The sequence below is a fragment of the Podarcis pityusensis genome (assembly GCF_964106645.2).
Source record: "Podarcis pityusensis genome assembly, chromosome: 12".
Classification (NCBI taxonomy): Eukaryota; Metazoa; Chordata; class Lepidosauria; order Squamata; family Lacertidae; genus Podarcis; species Podarcis pityusensis.
Window position 1 is genome coordinate 44,083,832 of NC_138037.1, and position 27,884 is coordinate 44,111,715.

Here is a 27,884-nt window from a genome sequence, read left to right on the forward strand (position 1 = left end):
CTTTCCATTCTCGAATTCCCAAAGCTTCTCTTCCAATTTCCTGTAAAATTCGGATTTGTTATTATTTGGGGCATACACTCCTGGGTTATTTGTGGGGCATAGAAATCCATTCATTTTTTTATTTTCAAAGTATAGTCTGCCCCCCCACAAGGTCTGAGGGACAGTGGACTGGCTCCCTGCTGAAAAAGTTTGCTAACCCCTGTTTTATGCCATTGGAGGGGGTGGGGGAGAAACCTAAACTGAATGCAGTAGCCCATCCCACAGATCTTGTTATGCTTTTGAATCTTTCAGATTGTTTCACTGTGCTGTAGGCCACACGACTGTCTTTCTCTGAAGACCAAGACCAGCGGCAGAAAAATAAATGTTTCAAGCAGAGGCTACTAGGTTCAATTTCCGGGGTCTCCAGTTAAATGGACAACTGTACCATCTACCATTGTGAATGGGCCAAGGGTTACTAGCATGGAGCCTACAAATGTTGTCAAACTACAACTCTTGCCATCCACAAGTATTGACATGCTGGCTGCGTACCACTAGGCCTGATAACAAGAGATTGCACCCACTACAACACAACACAACACAACACAACACAACACAACACAACGCAACGCAACACAATGCAACGCAACACACACACACATGCCTTCCTGAGTGCCACAATCCAGGTTTCAAGCAACTATTCCTGGGTGAGAAAACCCCAGCAGAAATTTTAAATCAGAAAACATGCAGCAAACCACAGCATGAAAATATAAGACCTTTAAAATTACGCCTTGCGAGTTCCAAAACTTCCCTTTTCCCCAAAGCTTAGAAAAACAGCACAAGTTTGGTTAAGTTAGAGATGGTCTACTTACAAACTCCTCAATTCACGGGCTTTTTCCATGCAGCATTCAGAAAATACGTTGCCCAGGCAGTAAAACTAGGCTTAGCTATAGTGGTCCCTCAATTACTGGTCTAGGAACTCATGAGTGGCTTCACCTGCTGACTTCATCAGGTGGGCTTGAGGCAACAATGGCTTGATTACCTAGTTCCTCCCAAGGTGAGTCAAGCCCTCCAGGGCAGCTTACTCTATGGTATTAACCCCTTAATGTCTTAATTAGACTTTAGCATGTTGGTTATGTGAGTATGGTTATCCCATGCTTTTCTCCTCCTCCTCCTCCTCCTCCTCCTCCTCCTCCTCCCTGATGCTCCCCACAACTGAGTAGTAGATGTTTTATGATTTGTAGAGTTGTAAGGAAGAATGTGAGTGTGATCTGTAGTGAACCAGGTTGTGCCTTGATAAATGGGAGCACAAAGAGGAAAGGGATCCCCGACTCTAGAGATGTTTCAAAATGTGCTGCTGTGTTTTTTGTGATTTTATTGCATTTGATTATAGCTTTGCATGGCATTGTCGTCTCTAGGCTTCATAGGTAAAGGTAAAGGGATCCCTGACCATTAGGTCCAGTCGTGACCGACTCTAGGGTTGCGGCACTCATCTTGCTTTATGGGCCGAGGGAGCCGGCGTACAGCTTCCGGGTCTGATCAGAAGGTCGGCGGTTCGAATCCCCATGACGGGGTGAGCTCCTGTTGCTCGGTCCCAGCTCCTGCCAACCTAGCAGTTCGAAAGCACGTCAAAGTGCAAGTAGATAAATAGGTACCGCTCCGGCGGGAAGGTAAACGGCCTTTCCGTGCGCTGCTCTGGTTTGCCAGAAGCGGTTTAATCATGATGGCCACATGACCCGGAAGCTGTACGCTGGCTCACCATAGTTTGTTATATATACTGTATTTGTTGTTTGACCGCTTAGTGATGGTCTTTAGTATGAAGTGGTATCTAAATATATATATATGAGAGAGAGCCTTATCCTCTATTAATTTGACTTATCAGTCAGTGGTGACTAGACGTGATGGTTGTGTACTTCCTCCAGGATTAGAAGCAATATTCCTCTGGTTGCTAGAAACAGCAAGTTTCACTGAGGTCTTGCTTGTGGGTTTCCCATGGGCATTTTCTGAGAACAGGATGCTGGACTAGATGAGCTTTAATTGATACAGCTGGGCTTTTCTTATGCTCTTAATCTTGCCCACAAATTTCTAAACAAAACAGTAGTGGGAAGGCAGTGGCAGGTTGAACTGTTTGTGATCATTTCAAGCAGATCTTATTAATAAAATCCATTATTCTTAGGTCCACCACTTTTTGAAGGTATTTAATAAAGCAGCATTAGATAGGGTTGCCAAAAAGTAAAAACCAGGACACCCCAAAAGTTGTTGAGCTTGCCTAAGATCCAGGACAAAACGCCACGTTTCAGAAATTTTCCCCAGACGTCAATTCCGCCTTTGGAATCCCAGTAATGTCCAGGAAAAATCTGTACATATGGCAACCCTGTATTTGAACAGTAGGGCTGTGAGGGACAGACGAAGCAATGAATACCCTGAGGGGACTTGGAAAAGAGCAATTAATTTGGGAGTACATAGGATATGGGGAAAGGAACAATTCATTCTGTGGGAAATAACTAAGAGATAAATGTATTTCCAAGGTTGGGGGAGTGGGAAAAAGAGGAATTAATTCGAAGGTGGGGTTAGGGAATGAACAAACATTTATTGAGTGCAGGTGAGAGGAAAAGAGCCATGAATTCAGAACGGTGTGTTTGTTTCTATGAAGGAGAGAAAACGTGTTTGTTTCTATGAAGGAGAGAAAACCTAGCAGCAGTGAATTGTTTTCATATGTGAAGGTTGGGGATGACTTTCATAATACTGTAAATATCGGCTAGAAAGTTGGTAGAGATCCCCCTCCCCCTTTCCATGTAATAACAGAATTCAGGAAGACTCGCACACTTGAGGAAATTGATTGGTGGTGGGTTCATGACAGACTAAATGTTTTTTTCTGAGGGGTTGGCTAATCGGAGATTAGTGAATGGTGTTTTTGCATATCCTCAGGGGCAATCTTTTTTTAAAAAACAAAAAACCCAATGAGTTTTCTATTCAGTTCTTTTCTTCTAGAAAATAGGTGTCGGTACAGTGTACCCCTGAGTACTCCCAGGAAAAGCACTGATTTTATAACAATTCAAGGAGTGAACCCACTGGGAGCATCTTGTTGACCAAGGTGCCCTTCAAATCTGGAGCTGATAGTAAATACGGTACATTTGATTCAGCCATAATGTACAGAGCACACAGGTAACTGTTCCCATAACATAATCTATTGCAGCCCCAGATTTACAGCCCACCCCCTAAAGCTTGCTAGGAACCACTGCTTCAGTCCTGAGCCCATTTACCTGGGAATAAACCTAATACGGTGGTACCTCGGGTTACATATGCTTCAGGTTACATACACTTCAGGTTACAGACTCTGCTAACCCAGAAATAGTACCTCGGGTTAAGAACTTTGCTTCAGGATGAGAACAGAAATCGTGTTCCGGTGGCGCGGCGGCAGCAGGAGGTCCCATTAGCTAAAGTGGTACTTCAGGTTAAGAACAGTTTCAGGTTAATTAATTTCTTAACCCGATGTACCACTGTAGAACTTACTGTATTTTTCACTCTATAAGACGCACCAGACCACAAGACGCACCTAGCTTTTGGAGGAGGAAAACAAGAAAAAAAATATTCTGAATCTCAGAAGGCAGTGGCGTAGCGTGGGGGGTGCAGGGGGGGGCGGCCGCACCGGGCGCAACATCTGGGGGTTAGGGTTAGGGGGCGCAAATCCACAGGTTAGGGGGCGCAAATCCACGGGTTAGGGGGTGCAAATTACTTGCCTTGCCCCGGATGCTGACAACCCACGCTACGCCACTGTCAGAAGGCAGAACAACAAGAGGGATTGCTGCGCAGTGAAAGCAGCAATCCCACTTGCTGTTCTGGCTTCTGGGATAGCTGCGCAGCCTGCATTCGCTCCATAAGACGCACACACATTTTCCCTTACTTTTTAGGAGGGAAAAAGTGAGTCTTATAAAGCAAAAAATACAGTAATAGTTTGGATTGTACTGTAAACTGTAAAAATATTACTAGGAACTGTGCTGCTCTGCATTCAGTAGGATTAATACCAGTAAAATATCTTTAAGATTATAGCTTCAGGCTGCAATCCCAATCCCATTTATGTAGGCAGAAACCCCACTGAATTAAATCGGACTTACTTCTGAGTAAGCAAGATTAGGGTTGTGCTGTTATACTCTTTTGCATTTGCCTAGTTTCTGACTTGCCCTATCTTTTAGCTTCCACCCACAAAAAGTTTCATCACTTGCGATTCAGTTAAGCAAAACTTGGACAGGAACAGCTGGAGGAACACCTGCCGCAAGGCCTTTGATCTATTGAAATGCCACAACAGCTCCTAACGCTTGGGAAGTTTGCCTGGGGCAGGAAGCAGGCATGTAGGAAGCTTGATGCTGTCCAGCCGTTTCACTGTTTCTGTTGGTCCGCACTGTGTTGACATAGCAACACAGCAATGGTAGGTAAATTTGTCATCCTGATGGGTCAAATGGAGCAGGGAGACTGGGCTCACTACACGTTCTACCACGTTGTATGGTCTGCAGGTGTGTCTCAATATTTTACCTAAAATAAAGCAGATAAAACCCTCACTCCTCAGGTTTCATTCCTGTATTTTCAACATCGCTGTTGCTATTATCATTATTTTATTTATACCCCACCCATCTGCCTGGGTTTCCCCAGCCACTCTGGGCAGCTTCCAGAAAAATATAGAAACATGATGAAATGTCAAACGTTAAAAACTTCCCAATACAGGGCTGCTTTCAGTCTTCTAAAAGCTGTGTAGTTCTTTATATCCTTGACATCTGATGGGAGGGCGTTGTAACGTAGTGTGGCCTACCATCAATATAGTTGGCAAACATCTCATTTTTGCTTAATTTTTATGGCTTAATACATACACTCTCTAACACAGAGGCCTACTGCCATTGCAAAGCTATGACTGGAAAAGAACAGAATGGTTGCCCCCATAGCTGTCAACTTACAGATTTGAAAACAAGGGACCAGCAGCCTTGCAAATAAGGGATCAGCAGCCAAAATAAGGGATTTTCCAAGCACAGGTATGTTCAACTTCTGAGCCCCTCCAAGCCAAAGGCAGAAAGCCCAGCCAGCAGCCAAACGAAGCCTTAAGCGGTGGTTCCCACAGCGCAGCAATCCGGCAAAGGGGATGCAGCAAGGAAAACCACCGTCACCTCTCCGCTGGGAAGCGCTGAGCAAAGGCGAGTCCCCAGGCAACGCGGCTGATTTGATCGGCACAAGGCATGCAAGCTCCACCCCCCAGTCGTTGTTAGACTCCTTATTGGATGAGCAACGCAGCCAAGCAACACAGATGTAGCCTCCCTCCTCCCTGGCCGGCAGGGAGGGAGGGAGAGGAGCTGCTTCCTTTGAAACCCGGGAAATTTAAGGGACATCATCAATAAGGGACAGCGGCGGGACACGGCGCTGGGATAAGGGACTTTGCCACCAAATAAGGGACGGTTGATAGCTATGGTTGTCCCTGGGCCCAGACTGTTTTTATTGCAGGTGTATGCAGCAACATGTCCTTAGTGCTTCAATAGTGCATTTGAAGCAGATTCATACTGAACTGCCCACCCATCATCCTACTTTAACAATTGCTGTTCTGTTCTTTCCCAGTGCTCCTGCATTGTTGCATTCATACCCCATCCATTCCCTTGTCTATGTTGCTGTCATCCCCAATACCATCCAAAGCACAAATCATAAGGAATGCAGAATAAAAACGACCTATAGAGCAGGGTCCCTCTTATTTAGGGCTGCCATACTTCTGGGATTTCCCAGACGTATCTGGGATTCATCCGTCAAAAATAGGCCAGGAATTTCTGAAAAGCGGTAAAAAAATGTCCGGGAAAACTTAGGTGTATGGCAACCTATGTCTGAAGTGTTGGTTTTTTTGGTCCGTTTCCTTATATTTGGAGTTTTTGCAAAAACTTTGGCCCCAAAAGAAAAGGGGAAAAAGCTTGACAACTTTTGTGTCTGGATTCTCACTTTTTGAAATACCCTACTCTTAATCTAAATTGTTGTCTCCAAACCAAAAGCCTCGGCAGCAGGTTTTTCTGCAGTCTTAGCATCACTATTGCTGGATTCCAACACAGTGTTATGAGTCCTGAGCCCCCCTTGGGATCAAGAATGGATTGGCAAGCTCAGACTGATGAGGAGGAAGCAGAAGGGAGCTGAATCGTGGGAACTGGGAGTGGAGGACGGATGTTCTCTCTCTTCCACTCCGTTTGTAGAGTAAAAAGCTTCATTGAGAGCTGAGTGGGGCATTGACCACTGCAGGGGATGGCTGAGCTAAAAGGGTCATCAGCAGTCTTGTTGTTGTTTAGTCGTTTAGTCATGTCCGACTCTTCGTGACCCCATGGACCAGAGCACGCCAGGCACTCCTGTCTTCCACTGCCTCCCGCAGTTTGGTCAAACTCATGCTGGTAGCTTCAAGAACACTGTCCAACCATCTTGTCCTCTGCCGTCCCCTTCTCCTTGTGCCCTCCATCTTTCCCAACATCAGGGTCTTTTCTAGGGAGGATCTTTTTCCAGGGTGGAGAGTTTTGACCAAACGTGATCCACTTGGAGCAGGAACCGGCAAGCCACTCCAGTATTCCTGCCAAGGAAACTCCATGGACAAAGACAACAGGCATCAGCAGTCTTAAAGGTACCCCTGCCTGTACGGGCCAGTCTTGACAGACTCTAGGGTTGTGCGCTCATCTCACTCTATAGGCCGGGAGCCAGCGCTGTCCGCAGACACTTCCGGGTCACGTGACCAGCGTGACAAGCTGCATCTGGCGAGCCAGTGCAGCACACGGAACGCCGTTCACCTTCCCGCTGGTAAGCGGTCCCTATTTATCTACTTGCACCCGGGGGTGCTTTCGAACTGCTAGGTTGGCAGGCGCTGGTACCGAACGACAGGAGCACACCCCGCCGTGGGGATTCGAACCACCGACCATGCAATCGGCAAGTCCTAAGCACTGAGGTTTTACCCACAGCGCCACCCGCGTCCCTATCAGCAGTCTTACTCTCCCATAAACACCATGAATCTGGGCCCATAACCCTGTTGTTGGGATACTGTCGGGGAGACGGGGGCATTTGGCAGGCCCCCAGCTTGCTCCAGCCACTGGCCGGCAGCCGGACGATCTCCGGTACATCATCAATCAGTCAGCGACTCGAGCCTCAGTACCCTTCTGAAGCTACCAAGCACGCTAATTAGCAGAGTGAATAAATCTTCACGATGGAAGTGGCAGACAGAGATGTGTATAAGCATATTTACATATTTTATTCAGCATAGTTCAGGAACAAAGGGAAAAAAACATGTCTGCTTCCCTTTGTGTCCAGCAAAACAGCATAACACAAAAGCTATATACAAAACAGAAGTCCCCAGCAGACTGGAAATGTAAACAGGCATGTGACACACAATAGTCCTGCCTGTCCCTTTTAAGGTGGAACGGAACTATATCCTAACAAGCAGAGGCTGAACTGCATTCAGAAGGGGAGGGCTCATCTTGGTCGCCAAGGGCCAGAAGGCGCCTCCATAGACTCTCCCACCCAGATTGAATGTGGGTTTACAAACTAAACATTCTCACAAGGCAAAAGAGCCTCGTCTTAAAAAGCTTGGCATGAAGGGCATGGGAACTTTTTGGGACTTATTTGTCGCTTCTGTTCAGTTCTAAAATTCTTGCCCGCCTCATGAACGCTTGACTCCTCCTGCTATGCCTACTACTGAGCTCTTGCCATTACTTGCCTGAATAAAGATCTGTGTCTTACACGCAGGTAAGAGTCATTGTATTTTGGGAGGAAGCCAGGACAGACAGCGTACGATGGGCAGCAATACACCATCTCATACCCGATTCAGTAAATTGTCCTCATGCATAACAAATCTATCTGCATTCACGTTCCTAGCAGATTTATCAAAATTGGATGCAGTAGTAAAACTTATAAACTGTAGAGTAGACTCGGGTTAATAAAAAGTTAAATATGAAGCAGCTTGTAACAATGAGTGACTTGGTATTTCCTGGAAAAAAATTGGATGCAAAGGCAAGATGAAGAACAGATGGAAATTTCCATATATATTATGAATAAACACTAGCATAGTAGGGAGAACATAATATTTGACACTAACCATTGGGCAGGGTGGCAAGGGTGGATGGGAGTTTGAGTTGATTTCCCATCCCTAGCTCAGAGACACAACAGGCAGTCAGGGAGCTAGACAAACTTTATTATCTCTCTTAGGAAACTCGTGAATCCACCTAGATACCACTCAATCCAGTTGCACCTAGTGACTCAACAACAGAATGATGCTATTGTTAATTATTTGATTTTATATCTCATCCTTCCTTTCACACACACTTCCTACACACACACACACACAAACACATCTTCCTGAACAAGAGTTTGGCAAAAGGTCTGCTCTAAGCTGCCAGTTTTTATAATGAGTTTTGTAAAAGCTTGCCTAAGTGTGTCAGTTTGGCCATATGGTTGCCATCTTTGGTTTCCTAGTGGCACTGCTGCACCTTTAATGTGAGGGAGATGGATCTCTCTGCTGGCCACCAGGAAAGGCCTTGTCCTGCTTGCCTTGGAGCTTTCAGAAGGAAGTTGCTATCACGGCCAATATATGAATGTGTCTTGTGATGATCTGAGTGGAAGACTGAGTCATCATGCTGTGAATTCAGCAGTGCTTAGTTTCCTTTTGGCCTTTAGTTTGTGAATGTTGCTAACACTGTTTTGTGCATTATGAGTGCTCTAACACTTTGTTAATTTTATAATACGACTTTTCTTGTGGTTGTACTGTTTGATCTATTTTTATTAAAGTTGTTTGGCTAAGAATGTTTTATAGAAGGCGATTCTTTTATGGATGATTTGTGAGTTATTTTCTGCAACTCATGTTGCAAGTGTGATGTTCTACTATCTGGTTATTTGCTGTATGTAAGCCACTTTGTGACTCACGTGAGTGAAAAGAGGCACAGAAATAGAGGGATACCTTGGTTGTTGAACGGCTTGGCTCCCAAACAAATCGGCTCCTGAACACCGCAAACCCGGAAGTGAGTGTTCGCAAATGTTTTTCAGAAGCCGAACGTCCGACGTGGCTTCCATGGTTTCTGATTGAGTGCAGGAAGCTCCTGCAGCCAATCAGAAGCAGCGCCTTGGTTTTCCAACCGTTTCGGAAGTCGAACGGACTCCCAGAACGGATTAAATTCAAGAACCAAGGTACCACTGTATAATAAATGAACAAAACAAAACCAGTGCATACATTATAGCTCAGCATAGAGATGCAGAGGTGGCGAAAGCTGCACATGTTGAAATCTCTACCTGTCATGCCGGCGTTAAAGGCCCAAGTGCCCTAGCTCTTTAAAAAAAAAAATAATTCAAAATTACAAAACAGTGTTCAATAGCAAAACAGCTCTTCAGGAGACTTCCTTTCAGATTGATTGGAAGTGGCAGAGAAAGCCCATGTGCGCTTTTTCTATTTATTCTATTTAAATAACCATTAGTTCCTCCCGCCCTCACGCTAGACATTAATTAAGCACTAATGTCTGGTTCTATTCAAGCTGGAATCCCTCAGGCTTTTTCTAAAAAAAAACAACACTATTTACTTTTAAGGACGCAGATCATGACTGTAACTTTGTGGGAAACACAAGTATACAAAAACTTACCGGACTGACCAAAGTCCCACCTTCCTGATGTCACTGATAAGGTGTTCCTTCTAATCTTTCACCTGACAAGAAGATTTTCATCCAGGCTGTGGAGCCCCAAGAAGGTTGAGAACTTAGCAGAAGAATTCTTTTCTCCCCCCTGGGTCTCATTAGCATTGCCTACCAAGGGTCCCTTCATAATTAGTGGTGAAGGTGACCACCTGGAATCAATTCACAGAGGCAGCCAAGTGTGGTATTTTCCAATTTCCGAATCCCCAGGCAGGCATCTGCCACCATTATTCCAGCATCCTCTTGAGCCTGCTATCAACACTGTGTTTTGTGATGTCCTGTGTAGTATCATTTCTCCTGGGCGCCATCATTGTCCTTCTGAAGATGTGCTTCACTAACAAGGTGCAAAGTGGTGGATAATGAATGTGCAAGATTATTAAATGCGGGACTCGGAATATGTAATTAAATACACCCAAAATGCAAATAGCGACCAAATGCACAGCAAGAATGTGTTGATGTGCTTCTTCCCAAGGGCTGGCATGAATAAATGAAGAGCAACACTTTCCTTTTCTTTCAAGGATGCATGTAAATACTCACTTGCTTCAGGACTGGGTTTGAGTAACAAGACCGAGAGTGATAATAATAATTATTATTTATTATTTATACCCCGCCCATCTGGCTGGGTTTCCCCAGCCACTCTGGGCAGCTTCCAACAGAATATTGAAAACACGATAAAACATCAAACATTAAACTTCCCTAAACAGGGCTGCCTTCAGATGTCTTCTAAAAGTCAGGTACAGTGGTACCTCGGGTTACATACGCTTCAGGTTACATACGCTTCAGGTTACAGACTCCACTAAACCAGAAATAGTACCTTGGGTTAAGAACTTTGCTTCAGGATGAGAACAGAAATCGTGCTCCGGCGGCACGGCGGCAGCAGGCGGCCCCATTAGCTAAAGTGGTGCTTCAGGTTAAGAACAGTTTCAGGTTAAGAACCGACCTCCGGAACGAATTAAGTACTTAACCCGAGGTACCACTGTAGTTGTTTATTTCCAGGTTGGTAGGGTGTCCCACAGGGCGGGCGCCACTATTGAGAAGGCCCTCTGCCTGGTTCCCTGTAACCCCACTTCTCGCAGTGAGGGAACCGCCAGAAGGTCGTCGGAGCTGGACCTCAGTGTCCGGGATGAAAGATGGGGGTGGAGACACTCCTTCAGGTATACTGGGCTGAAGCCATTTAGGGCTTTAAAGGTGAACACCAACACTTTGAATTGTGCTTGGAAACGTGGGAATATGGGGAAGGCACAATGCCAATCTCTGTACTCTCTCCTTTAATGTGATTGGGCAAATTGCATGTTTTATTATATTTATTAATTTCTGTATCTCCCATCATCTGAAGATCGCAGAGCAGTTAACAATATAAAAACACAAAAATACATATCATAATAACAAATGAAAACAATACACACACACGCACACGCATACACACACCCAGTTTAAAAGGACATAGATGGTTTAATAAGCCAAAAGCATGGGAGAATTGGAATGTTTTTTCTGTCTAGCACAAAATATTTTGGGCACAAGAAACAATAACTATCCTGTCCAGTTTGGCCCTGAAAGAGAGCCCAAGTATGTGAAAGAAAGAGATTTGATGGCAGACATGACCTATAAGCCTGGGAAGGATAATTTCATGAACTTCTAAAAAAAAAATGAATTAAATTGTGGCCAAGAATATGTACAGTTTTAGAAATGTTTTTTGGTTGGAGAACTGCATTGCAAAGTTCTGAGAAATGTGAATATTGAAGGACAGCTGTTCTTTGGTTCGTGTATCGATTCAGGAATCGGGCAGGTTCACGTTAAAATCAAATGTGCCTCACATCCCTGAAAAGCAAAAAGACTGCTGTTGGCTCTCCCACACAAGTCCTTATCGCTTAAAAGGTTAATCACACATGTCTTCATTTAAAAAAAGAGGGAGGGAGGGGATTTTTGTTTTCCTTGGAGGGAATGTGGGATGTAAGTGTAGAAATAAAGGAATAAATATGCACAAGGGCATGAAACCTTGTTTCAGAAATAGAGGGAATGATGATAGTCTTTGCCGCTGATTATATTTCCTCCCAGTTAAATGCACATTCTCTCTCTCTCTCGACTGGAAATGCAATTGAGCTACAGTGGCCAGTCTAGAGATGTTAAAACTTGCGCTAAGATGCCGTAACACTGAAAGGCACCGGTGCATTTTCAACTAGTGGAAAGCAGCGGAGAGGGATTCTCTGTGCTGAAACAAAGGCAGCTGTGCTCATTGTGAAGGAGCACAAACAATCATAAAAGGGACCGAGAAGCTCACATCAGCCTTTCTACGAAAAACTGCAGAACAGTTTGTAGAAGGGTGGAGAATGTCACAAGTGACAATAGGCTCAAAAAGCCTATTTATATCTCGTGGGGATGGGGGGGGGGGAATACTTGTTTAAGATGAAAGCAATACAGATGGGGAAGGACTTGCATTCAGATGTTCTGCCATTTCCAAAATGAATCGGTGGCAGGAGGGAAGTCCGGGGTATAGGAAAACTCCTAAAAGAATCCCAAGCAATTTAACGCTTGTTAAGTTGTGGGTGAACATATCAGACGACACAGTGATTCTTCAAACAGCTCTTGTTTATTCACAGGCCCAGAACAGAACTAGGCTGAAGGGTTCAGCCAACCTGCTTATATAGAGCTCAACTACAAAGCAACAGTAACAACTTTCTGTAACTATCCAATCGCTGAACGTCACTTTCGATTCCTTATTTGCATATGTGGACCTGAGTGAAAACTATCTACAGTATCCCCCTGCTGGCCCAGGGTGAGAACTTCAGTACGAAACAACTCTTATCCTAGCAATATGGAAAATCCCAGTTCAAATATCCTGGAACAAAGAGGCGATTCACTGTGTCTAAGTCTAGAGATACTTGTGAAGTGATGGATGAATTTTGGAGCTTTGTAGGCTCAGAGGTTCAGTGCAGGGTCAGGGAATTGCTTATCCAAACCCTGGTTGTGTACACATTACAGTTTGGACCTATTACTGTGGACCTGGTGGGCTCCCACCGCAACTTCTTGAAGCAGAGTACGCATGAAGCTAGCCCACAGTCCACATGCATCCTGCGACAGATTCTTGGGGAAATATTGCTGCTCGATGCATTTCCCTTCAAACCCAGCTTCTATCTGATTTGAAAGCGCAAGCCATGGTTAAGTTGAGGCATGTACATTTCAGACCTTTTTCGAGGAGGAGTTAGGGGATGAGGTGGGTGGCAGACATGGGGAAACAAATCAGACAATAGGCACTGAGTGAATACATCCATACCCCATCTTTGGTGTCTTCAGCAAGGTAAGGTAAAGGTAAAGGACCCCTGGATGGTTAAGTCCAGTCAAAGGCGACTATGGGGTTGCGACGCTCAACTCACTTTCAGGCCGAAGGAGCCGGCGTTTGTCCACAGACAGCTTTCCGGGTCATGTGGCCAGCATGACTAAACCACTTCTGGCGCAACAGAACACCGTGACGGAAACCAGAGTGCACCGAAACACCGTTTACCTTCCCGCCGCAGTAGTACCTATTTATCTACTTGTACTGGCGTGCTTTTGAACTGCTAGGTTGGCAGGAGCTGGGGCAGAGCAATGGGAGCTCACCCTGTCGCAGGGATTCGAACTGCTGACCTTCTGACCTTGGGCAAGCCCAAGAGGCTCAGTGGTTTAGACCACAGCGCCACCCGCACTTTTTAACCTTTACCTAGCAAGGTAAGAATGTGGCTTGAAACACAGCCGGGGAGAAATTACCTACTAGCTTGTGTTTCAGAGTGGGGGGTGGGATGCAAAGATTTGATTGGTGTGGCCATGCAAAATGGCGGCACATTGATTATTTTTATTATTTATTTTATCTATTTATTAAGTTTACCTACAGGTCAGTATAAAAACACAAAAATACATAACACAATAACGAAACAAACAATACCCCCTCCCAATGTTTAAATGTTTGCACAATATGTAGGAGAATGCATACAGGGGCATTATTTCCTATGTTTATTGAAATGGAAGTATCTTACATTAAAATGCATTCTAATAAAGCAGAGGTGCGCTCATTTATATTTATGCAATTATTTAATAGATTTCTGTATGCACATTGAAAATAGTTTCTTTACTTTTCCATTAAAAAAAATCTGCTTACAAAAAAACCCCACCAACCTCATAGAATTAAACCCTAATTGAATTAAACACCCTCCCTGGTTCTGCACAACTGCAGATTGTGATGGAAGGAACGGGAGTGCGATTGTGCTCAGAGTGGAGGATGAGGAGTACTGCTAATGCCTCTGCTAATTACTTAAAAATACTAATAGTTCATTGAAGTTTGCAGCAGCAGTGAGGCTCCGGGGGGGGGGGGGGCAGGGGGGAGGTGCCTTTTGGCATAACAAATGCTAGGCTTTTTCTCTGATGTCTGTTCTTTCAATGAAAATCAGTGCTAAGCTCTAGCAGCATTATAATTTGTTCAAGGCTTTTCTGCAGGCAACTTGCTTAATTGGAAAGCTTAGGCTTGCCTTTTGTATTTTCTAAATATGTTAGCATTTTCAAGTTTTGATATATTTTTGAGTTCTATGATCCTGCACTCGCACGTTGAAATGTAAGGCTTGTTGGGGTGTCTAGGGTATCTCAGTAGTTTTCCCTCTACGTTTGCAGCTATGCATAAAATTGGAAACACATACAAATTTCAATGCAAACTTTTGCCCTTTTGTGTCCTGTTGTTATGTACTGAGCTGAATTCTAGATCAATAGGGTCCAGAAGGCAGCAGTCTGATTGGTCTGCAGGAGCCACCCAATCCAGCTCCAGGTAGAAGTGAATCAGCAACATGATTGGCCTGCAGGAGCAGCCAATCAGGCTCCTGGATGAAGTGAACCAGCAACCTGATTGGCCTGCAGGAGCAGCCAACCAGGCTTCTGGAGGAGGTGAATATGCAACCTGATTGGCCTACAGGAACAGCCTGGAATTAGCCAATCACGTGGGGCCCATTGTGTAAATAATGTATATATAGCTAGACCTTTTGGGAAAAGTTTCATTCATTGCTACTATGAGCTGAATAAAGAGCATGAAATTCACACTTGACTCCGAGTATATTTCACCTCTCTTTCATTGGTGCATGACCTAACTTCAGGGACAGGCAAGCGGCTGCTGTAATAACTGGTACATGGTTTTATGGGCGCTTATTGGCCCCAAATCCAGCACTGAAAACTGACGTCTCAGAAAATAAGAGGCGACAAATTTTACAAGCAAAAACTGCTCAGCTCATCCGCATGCCACATGTCCTGTGCAGAATGTAATGCTGCAAACATGTACTATTAGAGCTCGGTTGGAAAGCGGCGATAACAGCAAAGTAATTAAATTAGCACATTAGGCTCATTTTCATTTGATAGCTGAGATCACAATGCAAACATTTGTACAACTTTTTATTTTTATTTTTATTAATGCGATCCTTTGTGAATTCATCTGGTATGCATTTTATCTCCACGAATCCTAGTGGATTTGTTTTTTGGATCATGTGGCTGTCATATGCTCTTTCCCGAGATATTATGATGTGATGAAGCCTTGATTACTGTACGCTAAAAGCTGTCATGTTTCCATCGACCGCATACATGCTTTTTCTATGCCGTCACTATGTGGCTGCTTACAAACCATGCATTTAAATTACATATAAAGATCACCACAGCCAATTGCAAACAAACAACCACACCCTAGGCCAACCCCAACCTCTCTCACCACCAAAGAAACACACATGAACAGCCGAGAACCTGCACGAGCAACGCTGACACCAAACCCTACTTACATTAAGCAAAATAGAAACATCGCCACCCGATCCCCCCAATCTCCCCCCCCCGTCTCAACAAATGAAACTGATTTGTAAAAATGTTACACAGAAAAAATACGAGAGACATTACACATACTTCTGTAAAACAAGAAAATCTTTAATATAAAGCTTGCACCAAGAAGAATCCTGGGAGTTTGTTAAGAGTGCCGGGAATTGTGACTCCATGAGGTATTAACTTCAGTTCCCAGAATTCTTTGGGGAGAGTGCTTTAATTGTATGGTATGTACACAGTCTGAAGCCCTTTCTGGAACATGTTACGTGAAAGAACTATACATCATCTGTATCTCATCCTTGTGTCTCTAAGTGTTGTGGGACTACAGCTCCCATCATTCCATGCCATGGCCTGTGGTCAGGGATGATGGGAGTTGTAGTTCAAGAACATCTGGAGACCCCAGCTTGAGAAAGGCTGGTCTACCTGATAAAATATTCTCTTATCATAACAATTAACCATAAACAAGAAATAAATTATGATTTCTTTGCATAAAACCTGGGATTAAATATCTGCATCAAAGAATTGGAACCTCTAGAAGACACCAAAAAGTTCTTCTTGGTTACTCCTATGTTGACTGGTTGTCATACAGAGCAGATCAGCCTTTCCCAACTGGTGCCCTCCAGATGTTTTGGACTACAACTGCCATCATCCCCAACTATTGCTGAAGAATTATTCCAGTAAAATAGTTTGTGCCATTTGAACAATTTTAAGTTTTACGTCTGCAACCCGAGGTTCCACTGTATAATAATAATTTAATATTTATACCCCACCCATCCGGCTGGGTTTCTCCAGCCACTCTGGGCGGCTCCCAACAGACAGAATATTAAAAACACCAAACATTAAAAACTTCCCTAAACAGGGCTGCCTTCAGATATCTTCTAAAAGTCAGATAGTTGTTTATTTCCTTGACATCTGATGGGAGGGCGTGCCACAGGACAGGCGCCACTACCGAGAAGGCCCTCTGTCTGGTTCCCTCCAGCTTCACCTCTCGCAGGGAGGGAACTGCCAGAAGGCCCTCAGAGCTAGATTTCAGTGTCCGGGCTGAATGATGGAGGTGGAGACGCTCCTTCAGGTATACAGAACCAAGGCCATTTAGGGCTTTAAAGGTCAGCACCAACACTTTGAATTCTGCTCGGAAACGTACTGGGAGCCAATGCAGGTCTTTCGGGACGGTGTTATGTGGTCTTGATGGCCACTCCCAGTCACCAGTCTAGCTGCTGCATTCTGAATTAGTTGTAGTTTCCGGGTCACCTTCAAAGGAAGCCCCACGTAGAGCGCATTGCAGCAGTCCAAGCGGGAGATATAACTACAGCATGCACCATTCTGGCGAGGCAGTCTTTATTCAAAACAGCGAGCCTTCTAGACAGAACTGGCCCCCATAAAACAGTTGTCAGGACTGAAGGGCTCCTCCCTCTGTCTCTTCCTCCTCAACAGGATGTTTCCCAAGCAGCCTTAAACTACACCAGGGAGGGGCCACCTGTGCTCTTTGTTCTGCTACATGCAAAGCTCTTTGTGGCCTGGGAGACAAGGGAAGAGGGGGGAGCTTAATACAGTAGGAAAGGCAAGCTCCTGGGATGCTTCTGTAGCCTCTGGCCCCTCCTCCTCTTCACCCTCTGCTGAAGCTGAACTGCTTTCTGTACCTGGCTCTTCTTGCTCTCTAGAGCCTGTTGCTTCTTCAGCATCCAACCATTTCTCTCCTCCCCGCCCCTCACACCCTCTGACCTGCCCTCAGTGTCCCACCACCAATCCCCGGGCTCTGAGCCTTCCTCCTCGGCAGGCCGAACTTCCTCCTGTGGGGGGAGCGAATTCCCTAGTGGGTTTGCCAGCTGGTACCTCCAACCATCCTTGTCATCTATACCCTGACAATATGATGTTATCTCCCCTAGAACTCTGCAGACTTACTGTAGACCTCCTAAGCCAGTGATGGCCAAACTCGGCCCTCCAGCTGTTTCGGGACTACAACTCCCATCATCCCTAGCTAACAAGACCAGTGGTCAGGGATGATGGGAATTGTAGTCCCAAAACAGCTGGAGGGCCAATTTTGGCTATCACTGTCCTAAGCCAATGTATTATTCCATGTATTGAAGAGGCAGCAGGGCTGCTCCACCGGCCACAGCTTCACATGGCTTCCCCAGCCTAACCCCTGTTTCCAAGCATCAGTCATGGATGCCTGCAAAAGGAAGGCCTGTACATGTAAACCTCTAGGGGTTCAGGAACTCTGTGCGGTTCTAGTCCTGTGAAAGTTTTTCCTCATTTCATCTTTCTTGCTCATACTTCTGCTGTGCAAAAGCTCTTTTTCTTTTTACTTTAGGATGGGGTGGGGGAGAGAGATACTGAAGGAGAAAGTCAGGGGTTTTTTTGGGCTACACCCTCATATTATTTTTTCTTCTGTATTCAGAAATATAAAATCCTGGATATTGCCTTACGTTCCCCTGTGCATGGGAAGTTCAGTGTGCATAGCTCTGCATTTCATTACTGTGATGCTGAAATAATGAGATCTTATTGCCTATTGGGAAAAGGTAACTAAATTTTTGCTCTAGGCCACTTTTCACCCCCTCGCGCCCTCTGAGAAGCACTTGAGATTAAGTACAGTTTTGCATAGTTTAAATGGATTACCATTGGGGGAGAGAGAGAGAGAGAGAGAGAGAGAGAGAGAGAACTCAGAAACTGAGCATTCCGTCTCTGCATTCGACTTATTTTTCCCTATTTATCTGGGCCATCTGCTAATGTGCCTTGGGCTAAATTGCCTTTTAGTTAAAAAAATGTCTGATGCCAGTGTATCCGTTTCACGACAATCATCAGAATTATAATGAAGGCAGATGGAATCTGTGCCCTCATGTCTGCTGGGCGTCAGGATGCTCATAAACAGGTCTGCTACACCACCCTTGCTTTTGTCAGGTGTTTCATGTCACTATCACTTCAGAGCCTGGACCAAACTCTGGCTGGATCTACACTGATCTGGAAAACGCTATAAGAATACGCCATAAAAAAGCTCTCAATGCAATTTCACACTGGCAACAGATTGCTGCTCTACAGCACCCTCTGGTGCCCCATTTTTATAACACGTTTTTATTGTTATAACTCACCAGTATAGATGAGTCTTCTGTCACTGTCACTCGTAGCATTAGGAAACATAATTGATCACAAGACGCGACACATGTCCTTGAAATGTTTTTGCCACTGTCCCCTTTTCATCCAAAATAGAAAGCTTGCAAAAGTGTATTTGTTCATGAAAAGAAAAAACACACCCCTCCCTTTTCACTTAGCGCTGGTTCAAAGTGCACCTGTTTCATAGCCACACACACACACAAAACTCCACAGTGGGTGGTTTAAGATATGTGTATTATATCAGTTGTATGGAGCTCATAACTGGCTGCCCTTTGCCCATGGGAAGACGTGTGTTTTGAAAGATAATGTATGAAGAGGCCCTCGTGGCTATTGGCCTAGTATCCTAACCAGATAGTGCATTGTGTACTTATTACACTTGTCTACTGGGAATTCTATTTTTATTAGTGGGAATAGCTGCAACTTAACTCCAAGGCGTAGGGTGGGGAAATCACCTAACAAACTCAATTCTAAAAGCCTGGGAGTTTTGTTTTTTTAAAAAAGCAACACTAATCTTGGCAACTATTACTTTCAAAGGGCTTGCTCTGGTTTGCTATGGGTCATTTGGGAAATGTAAGGAAATGAATCACAGCAAACAGCTGGGTTTTAAAATAATAATTAAAAAAACTACTGGCAAATGTCCATCACATGCCAGTAAAAGTGCTGCAAAATCAGCAAGTACAACCCATTACTTATTGCGGATTTGCTGATATTTAAAATCTGGCTTTGTTTCTACTTTACTGGGCTCAGAGAGCACGTACTGTATGTTATATATAATTTATATATTTCAATGACGGGAAAAGCAAATGGATCAGTTTGCCAGTAAACATGAAGCTGTGAATGTTCAGTCCTATACACACACTTATGGGGAGCAGACCCCACTGATTTTAGTGCAGAACTTACTTCTGAGTACAAACGCATAGAACCGCACTGTAATATATCCTAATTGCCTAATTGAATTGGGTACTGGAAGTGACCAGATAGGATTTCATGAAACGTTCCTTTGTTTGTTTGTTTTTCCTTTTGTAATTAATACAGGAAATCTGGTAATAAAGATTTGGCAGATCTCGATCTGTTGCAACACCGATTGCACAGACTGCATACAAACATTCAACAGGAGCTTTCATGAATTCAGTGATCCCTGAACAGTTACAGGAGAGGACATCCGCAAGATGAATTAATGTGGCTTAGTCACTTCCTAAGCGACATTAACTAGCTCTTTGTTCACACAATCAGGATGGTGAAAGAGTTGCTAAATCATAAACACTGTGTACTTCTGATTCCCCTGCTCCCATATGATGAGATGGGGATTGTTATCCATGTTTCTGGCTTCCAAGGCAGGCATCCCCAAACTCAGCCCTCCAGATGTTTTGGGACTACAACTCCCATCATCCCTAGCTAACAGGACCAGTGGTCAGGGATGATGGGAATTGTAGTCCCAAAAACATATGGAGGGCTGAGTTCAGGGATGCCTGTCCCAAGGGCACAATGCCTAGCTGATGAGCCTGGAACAAAAGACATAAATTGATCTGCATGGTAAGAATGCAATGAAGCCCTAACAAGAAAGAGGCAGTAATCTTGCAGACTATTTCTATGTATGTTTACTTGGAATCAAGTCCTTCTGAATTCTACAGTGCATAGCAGGTTTTTTCGTGTCTTGCAGCATAACTCTATGCATGTTTACAGTCCTGTGCATGTCTTCATTGGGGCTTACTCCCAGGTAAGTATACGTAGCAGTGCTGTCTAATTCTGTTAAAACTGGACATCTGGATTGCCAGGAGTACATGTGAAATGGATCTAGGGGTCTTAGTTGAACATAAGCTTAACACGGGTCAACAGTCTGGTGCAGCAGCAAAAAAGCAAATGCTATTCTAGGCTGCATCGACAGAAGTATAGCGTCCAGATCAAGGGAAATACAGTGGTACCTCGGGTTAAGAACTTAATTCGTTCTGGAGGTCCATTCTTAACCTGAAACTGTTCTTAACCTGAGGTACCACTTTAGCCAATGGGGCCTCCTGCTGCTATCGCGCCGCCGGAGCACGATTTCTGTTCTCATCCTGAAGCAAGGTGCTTAACCCGAGGTACTATTTCTGGGTTAGCGGAGTCTGTAACCTGAAGCGTCTGTAATGCGAGGTACCACTGTAATAGTCCTGCTCTGTTCTGCTTTGGTCAGACCACACATGGAATACTATGTCCAGTTCTGAGCACCACAATTTAAGAAGGATATTGAGAAGCTGGAAGGTGTGCAGAAGAGAATGAGCAAGATGATCAAGGGTCTGAAACCAAGCCCTATGAGGAACAGTTGAGGGAGTTGGGTATGTTCAGCCCGGACACTGAGGTCCAGATCTGAGGGCCTTCTGGTGGTTCCCTCACTGCAAGAAGTGAGGTTACAGGGACCCAGGTAGAGGGCCTTCTCAGTAGTGGAGCCCGCCCTGTGGAACGCCCTCCCATCAGATGTCAAACAAATAAAAAACTATTTGACTTTTAGAAGACATCTGAAAGCAGCCCTGTTCAGGGAAGTTTTTAATGTTTGTTGTTTTATCGTGTTTTTAATATTCTGTCTGTTGGGAGCCACCCAGAGTGGCTGGAGAAACCCAGCCGGATGGGTGGGGTATAAATAATAAATTATTATTATACAGTGGAACCTCGGGTTGCGGACGTAATCCGTGACGGAGGCACGTCTGCAACCTGCAGCGTTTGCATCCTGAAGCGACGCATCTGCGCAGGCACGATTCGGCGCTTCTGCGCAAGTGCAAAGTGCGATTTAGCACTTCTGCGCATGCGTGAGCGGCGAAACCCGGAAGTAACCCGTTCCGGTACTTCCGGGTTTCCCGCAGTCTGTAACCCAAAAACACGTAACCTGAAGCATCCGTAACATGAGGTATGACTGTATTATAATTATAATTATGTTTGCTTGGAAAAGAGGAGAGTGGGAGATTTGAGAGCCATCTTCAAATATCTAAAGTCTGTCACATGGAAGATGGGGGCAAGCTTGTTTTCTCCTGAACCAATGGATTCAAGTTACAAAAAAGAGACCTTCCGACTAAACATCAGGAAAACTTTCTGACAGGAAGAGCTGTTGGACAGTGGACCAGACTCACTTGGAATGTGGTGGACTCTCCTTTGGAGGTTTTTAAGCAGAGGTTGTGTGGCCATCTGCCATGGCTTCTTTAGTAGCAATTCCTGCATTGCAGGGGGTTGGACTAGATGACCCTTGGGATCCCTCCCAACTCTGCAATTCTATGAATCCTGAACAGGGGGCTGTTTTATTACCTATTAGCTTGAAAGTCTCATTCTGCACTGTGGCGTTCGCACAGAGCCCCCGGTCGTTCCACGGACTATTGACCCTGCACCACCACAGCTTATCTCTTCCACTGCCACCAACCAGGTTTCCTCACTGATATATTCAGACTCAGTCAGGTTGTAACGTATTTGTTATGTACTGAAGTTCTCACCCTGGGCCAGCAGGGGGATACTGTAGATAGTTATGCAAATAAGGGATCGAAAGTGACGTTCAGTGATTGGATAGTTTTAGAAAGTTGTTACAGTTACACTGTACTGGAGCTCTATATAAGCAGGCTGACTGAACCCTTCAGTTCAGTTCTGTTCTGGCCTGTGAATAAACAAGAGCTGTTTGAAGAATTGCTGTGTTGTCTGATATGTTCTCCCACAACTTAACAGTATTAACAAGGATTCCAGTTTACAGTCATACCTCATGTTATGTCCGCTTCATGTTACGTTCTTTCAGATTACGTCCCGCTGTAACCCGGAAGTACCAGAAAGGGTTACTTCCAGGTTTTGCCGCTCACGCATGCGCAAAATGACATCACGCGCATGCGCAGATGCGCCGCTGCGGGTTGCGCACTTTTCATGTTGCGAACAGGCCTCCAGAATGGATCCCGTTCACAACCAGAGGTACCACTGTATTGTGAATGCAAACAAGTTTTAAATACCGTATTTTTCGCTCTATAGGACGCACTTTTTCCCCTCCAAAAATGAAGGGGAAATGTGTGTGCGTCCTATGGGGCAAATGCAGGCTTTCTCTGAAGCCTGGAGAGTAAGAGGGGTTGGTGCGCACCGACGCCTCTCGCTCTCCAGGCTTCAGGAAGCTATCCGCAAGCCTTCGGAGCACGGCGGGAGTTCCTGCCGGGCTCCGAAGGCTTGCGGATAGCAGCCTGCAGCCCGAAGCCCGGGGAGCGCAATGCCATCCCGCTCGCTGTCTTGGCTTCTGCCAAAGCCACGCGCAGCCTCTCCCAGCTGGAGAGGTTGTGCGTGGCTAAAGAGGAAGCCAAGCCAGCCAGCGGGATAATTTTTTTTTCTTTATTTCCCCCCCTAAAAACTAGGTGCGCCCTATGGTCTGGTGCACCCTATGGAGTGAAAAATACGGTACTTTGAAACACAGTAATCTGATTCACACTCTCTGTCTCTAACTCACTCTGACTCCTATGCCTCCCACCCACAAGAAACCAACTGAACTAACTGCCAAAACCCCTGCGTTGAGCCTTAAACACAGTTAGGCTCTGCCCCTGGGCTTTCTTATTGGTCCAACCTATTAACCCTTTCTTTCTGCCCCCCAGTACGACATCTCCATAATGAGTGGGCAAACGCCACATGCACCACCACTTTGCTTTTTGCAAATGTAGTCCTTCTGACGAGCTACTTCTCAAATATGAAATGGTAAAGCTGGAATGGTCAGCGGTGCTTTTTCTCATCCAAGGCTTCATTACACAGTCAAGGGTCCCTTTAAAAGCCAAGGCAACTTCTTTGATTCTTGGCAATTTAGTAGGCTTACTAACATCTTCAACCTTTGATTACTTTCAGTGCCTGCTTTTTACATGATCTATTCCCATATATGGCCATATTGCACAAACATGTGTAGTTACACTCCAGCTTCCACTGTCGAATTGGGCTGTTTCCTTTGGTTTCAGTGAAAGTCTTTTTTCCTCCTTTGAATTTTATGACCTGAGATTCAAGGTTCAGGAACTCGCTAGTTATTTTTCCTTGTTGTTTGACGTAGGTAGAAAAGAATGTTATTCTTCCTAGGAGAGGTGTTTTACATCGGGCATACTGGAATTCTAATGGCTTACTGAAAATAAACTCACATCGCCTTGCTTGAACAGTTTCCCCTCTAACTATACAGTGGCAGAGGTTGCCATTCCGATTGGTACCCTGTTTGACCTTTCAAAAAGATATCCTGGTTCTCACAGCCCCTCCAAGTGCCTATATTTTCCAGTCCCAGACTTACATAAGCCATTCTAGTTTCTGATTCAATTTCAGAATGCCCTGCTTTTCCTTAGGATATCCCTATTTTTATTAGAGAAATGTTGGAGGGGATGAAGTTTTGCAACCCCTGAGCCAAGGAGATAAGTAACTATACAACCTTTAAAAGACATCAGACGGCAGCTCTGTATACAGATGTTTTTTATTGTTTAATGTTTTGTTATGTTTTATATATGTTGGAAGCTGCCTAATAATAATAATAATAATAATAATAATAATAATAATATAAAGTTAAAGGGACCCCTGACCATTAGGTCCAGTCGTGGCCACAGCCCTGTGAAAGCAGCCCTGTAGAGGGAAGCTTTTAAATATTTGATATATGTCTGATATATAACGAAATGGAAAAACTATTTAAATACACTTTTCCAAAGAAACCAAAAGCATTTTTGCTAGGGATAACAGGGGATGAATTAAAAAAGGAAGATTACAAACTATTCATGTACACAACGATCACCACTAGAATCTTAGCAGCTCAGAAATGGAAATCCCAAGAAATCCCAACTTTAATGGAGTGGCAGACAAAAATGTTTGAATACAAAGAATTGGCGAAATTGACTTATAAGATTCGGAACCAAAAAGAAGCAAAGTTCGAAAAGGATTGGAGTAAATTTGTTGAATATATACGGAGTAATTGTAAGAATTTTAAAACTGTAGCAGGATTAATGTAAATCTTGTGATGTGGATGGAGGGTAAATAAGAAACTGTAAGAAAAGATTTGAGACATGAAAACCGTTGAAGGGATGGAAGGAAGTCCGGGCACAAAAAGGTTTGATGTTTTATTATGTTTTTATATACAGTGGTACCTCGGTTTTCAAATGTCTCTGTTGACGAACATTTCGGTTTTCGAACACCGTAAACCCGGAAGTAAATGTTTCAGTTTTCAAATGCTCCTCAGAAGTCGAACATGAAACGCGGCTTCCATATTGGGTTTTCCGTATTGAGTTTTCCATTTTGAGGCTTCTGTACTGAGTTTTCAGTTTTTGAATGTTTCAGAATTTGAACGGCCTTCTGGAACGGATTACGTTCGAAAACTGAGGTACCACTGTATGTTGGAAGCCATCTTGTGTGGCTGGGGCAATGCAATCAGATGGGTGGGGTAGAAATAGAAGAAGAAGAGGAAGAAATCCCTATTTACATCGGAGAAATGTTGACCGTATGTTCTCAGGCTGTCAATGACGCTGATTTTGTCAGGAGAGTTCGGAAGTATCTAGTGGCAGAGGCAAACACCACTCACTGTGGCCCAGGACTTGCTGGTTTGAAGAAACCAAAGAACATTCAGCCTACGTAGAGTGCCCACATTGGTACCACCAAAAATATGCATCACCACAGAAAAGACAGATTTGCACAACACTTGTGTATGCTGATTGATATGTTGACCGAAGCTGGAGAGACCTCTTTGCTGTGCCAATTCACCCCCACCCAAGTTGGAAGTAAACACAGCTGTGTGGAAGGTGTAATTGGGCGGCAATTTCCCTTTATCTCAGCATCACAGGCAATGACAGATTGGGAGACACTAAGGAGCGGATTGGATAGTTGGGCAAGGTTTTGAGTGAACTTTGAGAAAGGAATTAATTGGTTGGAGGAGGAGGGGGGGAGCCTGACTTTGAAAGCTCTGTTTACTTGTGCCTGGGGCCCTAAGGATAAGAAAAGTCCTGGACTTCTTTGTTAAGGGGGAAAGGGATTTACCAAATCTCCCCTAAATTAAAGGCAGTAGACCTGAGGCTTCATGGGAACCATATAGAGCTGTCGCTTCTCTCTAACCTCAAAAAAAAATAAAATAAAAATCGTTTTGGACTTGTTATTTCATCAGGATATATGCATTTATGCATATTTAGAAATAATCCCCATAGTTTAAGCAGAAGCACAATTCATCTCGCCATAACGGAGAAGACTGTGGTCTGTGGTGGGACCTGCATGCATGTAGGCACGTTCCTCTACACTTTATTCCCCCATGCATGCAGGTGGCGCTGTGGTCTAAACCACTGAGCCTCTTGGGCTTGCCGATCAGAAGGTTGGCAGTTCGAATCCCCGCGACGGAGTGAGCTCCCTTTGCTCTGTCCCAGCTCCTGCCAACCTAGCAGTTCGAAAGGACACCAGTGCAAGTAGATAAATAGGTACCACTGCGGCAGGAAGATAAACAGTGTTTCCATGCGCTCTGGTTTCCATCACGGTGTTCCGTTGTGCCAGTAGCGGTGTAGTCATGCTGGCCACATGACCCAGAAAGCTGCCTGTGGACAAACACCAGCTCCCTCGGCCTGAAAAGCAAGATGAGCGCCGCAACTCCATAGTTGCCTTTGATTGGACTTAACCATCCAGGGGTCCTTTACCTTTACTTTTACCTTTACCTTGATTCCCTTATGGATATCTCAGTTGGGTAGAGTGTGGTGCTGATAATGCCAAGGTTGCAAGTTTGATCCCTGGATGGGACAGCTGCATATTTGGGATGAACTAGATGATGCTCCAGGTCCCTTCCATCTCTATGATTCTATGAATCTATGTGTTCTTTGAATGCCTGACCAGGGCTTAGATTTCCCTCTGATTTTTCCTTCTTTAATACCATCCAATCAAAGATTGGGGGTGGGCTTAATTATCTTTAGCAGCTAAAGTTGCCTATTGCCTTATGTTTGCACGCCATAGCTGTTCTTGGCAGAGGAAGCAGCGCCCCCGGGACGGGACCTGTGATTTTTCACATCAATAAAGTGTTCCACACACACGCCAGCTCTTTGTTTTCACTAGGAGAGGCACACAGTCAGCAGCGTTTTCCGTTCTTTTGTAAGCAGTGCACTTTGTTAAATTGTCTTCTAATCAAATGGGCATTGTTCTCGACTCGTTTTCATTAAAAGAAAAAAAATCTGCCAAAGTTTTCCCCAATGGTGCACGGGTCAACTTTAATGTTCCCTTTGTTCTATTCATTGTGACATCAATATGTCACTCCCCACCCTTCGAGTTTGGCATTCATTTGCTACGGTCTTAGCGCTTAGTTAACTTTGTTCATAATATTCTGACTCTAACTGTGATCAATGCAATATGTTCACCTCAGACATTAATTAGTTCTTTTAGTATCTTTCCCGGCTTTTTGTTGTTTTTGCATGTTGTTTTTCTTGTCTTTGAACTGTTTCAGAGAAGCTGTTGCTTTTGCCTGAAAACCCTTCTCTTCCCGCACAGAGCACGGTTGATTACTTTGCTTCTCACAATAGCTTTCAAGGTGTCTTATAACAGTTTTTCTTGAGTTCCCTTTGGTGTCATTCATTTGATAAACATTTTTAATCTCATCCACCAATGTCTCGCAAACCACCAGGGCTTTAAGTAGCTCATTATTAACTTACTGGAGGTTCCGGAATATCCTTCCCTGGTGCAAAAAGCTAGGCTGTTAACTTTTGATCAGAAATAATAATAATAAAAGAACTTACTTGTGGACTAAGATAACTTTTCCACATCATCCATCAAAGCACACTCTGAAGCCCTATGGGAGATAGGCCTGCAATCCCCTGAACCAACAGCAAGAGTGTGAGTTCCCACCTTTACACAATAAACTGAAGCAAGGGTGTGTGGCAAATATGGTGCATGGAGACTGTGAGGCCCAGAAGAACCATGTTGGGATTATTTTCCTCTCCTTTTAAAATATAGACTGGTTAGATTTGCACTCCAACACACTTGGGGAGCACAGAGCCTCTTAAAACTCTGGGGAGTCTAAACCACAGGCTATTTAGAGCATCCCCACAGCAGGGAGAATCAGAGTTCATGGTTAAAGAAAGTGCTACCTCACTTTTGGATTGTGTAAAGAAATACAACACTCGAAAGCCACTTCTCCAGATGTGTGTTCCCTCCTCTGAAGCACTGGTGTACTTATTTCCCTTCTCTTCCTCTAATTATGTAGTGAAAAGTCCAACCCTTATTTAAGCTGCTGTGAATACATTGAGGGAGAGCCAAGATCTTGCCTAAGTTCCTGCCATCTGAAGAAAGAATATTTCAAATGTATGCTAACAAAAGAACAAAGCAGATCAAAACTATTGGAAGAGAAGGAAGACAGTCAAGAGAGAATTCTGA

General features: G+C 44.4%; 1 long non-coding RNA gene across 3 annotated transcripts in view; it reads right to left on the minus strand.

The window, feature by feature from the left end:
* Positions 1 to 27,884, minus strand: part of LOC308459568 — a 194,028-nt gene that overhangs the window by 85,838 nt on the left and 80,306 nt on the right. The window contains exon 1 of one of the 3 annotated variants that reach the window (XR_013978159.1): positions 849 to 1,003. The exons of the other annotated variants lie outside the window; for them this stretch is intronic. This is a non-coding gene — a long non-coding RNA (uncharacterized lncRNA). Of the gene's footprint in view, positions 1 to 848; positions 1,004 to 27,884 lie in introns of those variants that run through there. 3 annotated transcript variants of the gene reach the window in all.